Source organism: Perognathus longimembris, chromosome 3 (assembly GCF_023159225.1).
Source record: "Perognathus longimembris pacificus isolate PPM17 chromosome 3, ASM2315922v1, whole genome shotgun sequence".
In the NCBI taxonomy this organism is placed as follows: Eukaryota; Metazoa; Chordata; class Mammalia; order Rodentia; family Heteromyidae; genus Perognathus; species Perognathus longimembris.
Window position 1 is genome coordinate 115313872 of NC_063163.1, and position 5473 is coordinate 115319344.

Consider the following 5473-nt stretch of genomic DNA (forward strand, 5'->3'; position numbering starts at 1 on the left):
TGTGTGACACGGGTACTCTCCCTCTCGGTCCTTCCTTACTCACCACGGAGCCAAAGGCAATGCAGTGATAGAGTAGGGAAATTAAAAGTTAGTTCTGTGCAATAGGTCACTGTGCTGGTAAGAGCAGATTCAAATACAGGTAAGTTAGGAAGTGGCTGCATGTACATGCAGGTATGCATGCTTATCTTTGCATTTAAAACCAGCATTGGACAATCTAGAGATGAAAGGTGACACCTATGCTAATAAGTTAAAACTCGACTTAGAATGATGATTTTCCCCTGTTTCATCTTGTAAGGAATAAGACACCTTTAATGACAGAGATTTGAACAAGGGGCTGTGAATTTTCACTTTGCACGGAGTTCCATGAGTGATGTCGCTAGTTCTGGAACAGATACTTTATCTGTACACTCATGAAAAAGAAAGTTTTATCCACCAATGCTTAATACATCAAGTTAATAAAGGCTTTCTATAGAGCCTAACACACATGATGCTACCTGTTAGAGAAATGGGCATATAGCTGACCCTGGAGGTAAAGGAGACAGGAGGGCAGAGTCGGTGAGGCTGGTCATCTAAAGGAGAAAGATTTAGGTAAGACTTTTTTTTTTTTTCCAAAAAGGAAGGCTTTTCAGAGTGGACCTTGTGGCTTGGGATCTAGCGTGTTGCCACAGCAAAGGGTCACCTCTATAGAATGGAGGTCAAATTGGCTATAGCAAAGGAAATCAAAATCCTGGATGTTTCTGCTATTAGATGAGTCACCCATTTGAAGACTTAAGCCATTTGGGATGACGACAGAGATGTAGTGGGAAGAATTACGAGACAGGCAGAAGGTCTGGAGGAATCTGTGAGGGTGACTGAGGTCAGTCAGTGGTAGAGGTGGAAATGAGAATAATGTTATAGAGTTGGACGTTGGACTGGAAAAGGCTCAAAAGAGGAAGAGCCATTGATCAGAGCTGCTCATCCCAACTCGAGCTTGGCTCCAGAAGGGTGAAGATAAGAGTAGCTAAACTCCAATAGAAGGAGGATGTTTTCGAAGCATAAATTCATTCCTGAAGGCCAAAAGGGGAAAGCCAAGGATGAACAGGAAGAACTTCCCAAGACCTAATTGGGAGATAATAGGATCACAGACACCAATGTGGGCCAAAGGTCGAAGGACAGCGAGGCAGACCAACATAGCAGAGTTAGGGGCCAATGTACTAGGCAAAGGCCCATCAGACTAGCAGGGATCCATTGAACGCTGGCTGCCCCTACGAGCTGTGGAAACTGTTGAAAGCCCATTGACCTCTGCCTCTAGAAGGCCTACCTCGCTGCCAAGTTCTCTGCAGGCCGGCACACCTCCATTCCTCCCCCGTGGGGTGCTGAGCATATAATAAAAACACAGGCCAGAACATTTCTTTTTTTCATCGGAAGCAAATTAAAAGTGGTTGGAGGGTTGGGAGTTTAACTCTGCAATCGAGTGCTTGCCTAGCATGCACAAGACCCAGCCTGGCAAGCAAACAAAGAAAATGAAGCGAGTGTGGGATCCCCAAGGCCGCCAATGTCCACATGTTTGGGGGCATCTTTATAGTTAGTCAAAAGTTACTCGGGCCAGACAAAGGGACTGTAATCCCAGCACTCAGGAAACGGAGGCAGGAGGATCATGAGTTCAAAGCCAGCCTTAGCTGCATAGTGAGACCTGTCTCAGGCTAAAAAAAACAACAAGAACAAAAACAAAAACAGCAACACACACACACACACACACACACACACACACACACGAGTCTGTAGATGTAGCACGGTGGTAGGATGCTTGCTTAGCATGCACATAGCCCTGCCTTCAATCCCCAGAGGCCCAAAGACAAAGCAAACATGTGCTTGGGTTCCCGGACCCCAGAGTGAGGCCTCTGCAGGCTGGCCCTCAGCCTGTGGGGCTCACTTGGAGGGGGTCTGTGCTCAGGGCCCCAAGGCGAGCTGGCACCATCTCTCAGCTGGAGAGGCTTTGTGAGGAGGTGAAAGTCCTGCCTGCCTGCGGGCTGCCCTTTGGACTAGGGCCCCACTTCCCCAGAGGCACTGCCTTCTGGAAGCACAAGCCCTTCTCTCTCCCCATACCTCCTTCCGCTTCCTGAGGACCCAGTCCTGCTCCTCAGCCAGCCCTTTCCTTGTCAAACCCTGTGCTGTAAAGCCACCAAGCTCCTCCCCTACACCATAAATCCTATTTAATCGCTGGATTGTCCCTGAGTTTTAGGGAAAAAAAAGGCACCTGGCAACTTCTCCTTTGTGCTATGAAACAGAGGTAAATGTTATTAACCCAGGGAAGAAACTTAGACCTCAAGGACACAAAAGCCTGGGGAGGGGACAGAAGGAGGGCTGAGGAGGAGGGAAGGAAATGCCTTTGTGTGTGTGGAACCTGCTGCACAGAAAGACAAGACATAGGTAATGTCTGAGTCCGTTATTCTGCTCCGTTGACGTCTCAATTGGTTGGCCCTGCTGTATGCAGATTCTCTGGAATGGAGCATTCTTTAATGGATGTGGGAGTCATCCTGGGAGGGGAGCATCAAGGAACCCTAGAACTGCCCATGTGTCCCACAGGCCTGCCGTGGTGGCTGGACAAGGTTGCCGAGCCTGGCACAGAAAGTGACTGGGCTTTCGGCACGGGGTCCCCATGGAGCCATGGTCTTGCCGCACCCGGTGACCTTCCCGAAGCTCCTTGGAAAATGACATTCGGCACTGTGGCTTTCGTGTGAGAGCATGCAAGCGCAGAAGGGACAGCAGTGGCCCGACACTGGGGGAAGAAGGCGAATGTGCTTCCGAGCCAGAGACAACAGGCCGAGGGCACACACCTTATTAGCCGAGGGACAAGGGTCGTGGGGACCCTTTTCTGCAGCCACAGATCCGGAATGAGTCCCTTGGTTTGCTCTCATCTCAGGTCGAGAGAGACGTGGGGAAGTTAAAACACTTCTGTTTTCTTTTGTTTATGAGGAAACCGGTCCTGGCGAATCTCTCCCTCCCAGGGAACATGCAAGGTCAAGGTCAGAGAGACAGCAAATAACTGTGAGTGCCTTGGTTCACCCCAAAGCCTCATCTTCATGGTCCTTCTTTTTGGTTCATTCATTTCTAGGAGTCATAGCGGGTGCATGCCTTTTGGTGTGTGTGTGTGTGTGTGTGTGTGTGTGTGTGTGTGTGTGTCTGTGTGTGTGTGTGTGACAACCTGGAAAGGGGCTTTAGTCAGAGAATCAATACTTGCTTCAAATGTGAAGTTTACAGGAAGGACCTGGGGGAGGAGAAAGAAGCGGAGGCCGATGCCTGGAAGGCTGGGGTGGGGAAGAGGAGACTTGATTGGAGAATGGCCAGCTCTGGCCTGGGAGAGGCCACCCCCAGAGGGAGGTCTGCTCTTCTGGCTGCCCTTCCCCCAGGCTGGGACCTGGTCCACTGGGAGGGCTCCCTGGAGGGCCCTGTTGGGACTGTGCTGGGGGGCTGCTCAGCAGGGTGGGTGTTCAGGAGAGACTGGCGGGCAGGGAACCCTAGAGGTTCTCCTTGGAGCAATGTCCTTGGAGAACAGGTTCCAAAAGAGACTTTGTAAGCGAGCACGCCAGCTTGGTCTGATGTCCCAAGTAGGAGCTTGAGCAGAGGGGACTCCTGACAGCAGTCAGGAGGTGGAGTTTCATTTGGTAGAATCTCCTGGGGTGGTCAGAGGAGGGATGGATCTGGCCCTTGAAGGAGAGGCTGAGAAAGTCAGCCCATTTTCTGTAAGAGGCTAGACAAAAATATGTGGTCAAGGCAACAAAGATTCAGAGCCATTCTCGAGTCCCAGACTCATGCAAGAAGCCAAAGCAAGTGTCCTTCTTGTGGCTCGGGCCTTCGTGAGTTGGGGCCAGCCAGGGTTTGGGGAACACACAGGAACCCAAACCCAGGACACACTGGCACCCAGCATACGCAGACTGTGCATCCTGGTCCCAATGGCCCGCCTACCTGCTATTGGGGGGCCCGCTTCTAGCCAGGGCCTACGGGGATGCTAAGCCTGCAGACTTCCCGGCCTCTGCCTTCAACAGGCTGAGACTGGAAGGTGGAGAGGCAGACAGAGCCAGAGACAGGCCAGATGCACTGGATCTCATCATGAAGGAATGGCTTGGACCCAAGTTGTCCAGGCTGGTAAGAAGGAGACTGGAACGAAGCAGCAGCAACCCGGACCCTCAGAAAAGAGATTAACCTTGGTGTTACTCAGTCTCCTTATCTTAGAGGAGTCATGTCTCATGGATATAAGAAATACTCTTAAAACTTCCTTTCCTTCCCTCCCTCCCTCCTTCCCTCCCTCCCTCCCTCCCTCCCTTCCTCCCTTCCTTTCTTCCATCAGTCCATCCTTCTTCCTTCTGAGTTCCAACTCAAGGCCTATGCTTGCTACCTCTTGAGCCACACCCCTATCCTTTGGCCTTTGGTTTAGTTATTTATTCGTTGTAGCTAGGGTTTGTTAGACCATGATTCTTTTACCTCAGCTTCTCTCATCTAGAATTAACTGGTGTATGCCACACTACTCCTGGCACTAGAATTTTTTTAGTCAACTGGAATCTAGTTTTAAGCTCCCATACTTCTGAACAACTTGAAAATTTTAATTTTAGTCAATGGGACTCCTTAGCTAGGATTGTGCAAAGATCCTGGAGTATTATGCAGTGCAGGCAAGGCATTTAGAAGTGTTTTACTCAATCAATGAATATCTCTTTTTGATACCTACTTGATCCAAACACTACTCTAGACACAGAATAAATGAACAAAAGAGATAGAGTTTCTGTGTAAGGGAGTCTGCATTCTGTGGGGGATGGGAGGGAGGAGGGGCGCATGTTGACAGCAGCAGGTAATATATGTGTAAACAAATGAATCAACCAATAAATACAGGCTAATGCTTTCAGGGAGAAGTAAGTTTGCAGAGCCTAGTAAAGGACATACCTCTTCCCAGCTTGTGTTCTGAACTGCTGATGAGACAGAATATGAGTCAGATAGAGGAGCCCCAAATGCCTACGTGTGTGGCTCATCCAAGCCAGGCTGGAGGATGTGACTCAGGAGTGTGAGCAACCCTGGAATTAGGCAAATTTGCATATCCAATCTCAGGGAGTGATGATCAACCTCAGGCCTCCCCCATAAGGGCCAGGACTGTCACTGCTAAATCTCCTTCCTGGTCTACAGGGGACCAGCCAGCATTATCTCTGCCGGAAGCATCCCAGGGAGAGGGGGAGGGGCTAAGCCAAGTGTCCTTAGCACCTTCTCCAATCACAGAAGACACCCTGACTTTGCAGTGCAGTGCAGGCAATGGAGAGATACTGGCTGCACTGTCTAATGCAGGGTCCTTCATCTGGAAGGAAACGTTGGTAGGGTCCTGTCCCAACCACGGGGTGATCACAGTGGATGGTGAGCTGGACAGTGAGGGGTGGGGGTGGGGGTTATGGTGAATGCTTTAGCGGGAGTGGGTGACAGTTGAACAGACATAGAATGATGGGAAGGAAGGAGG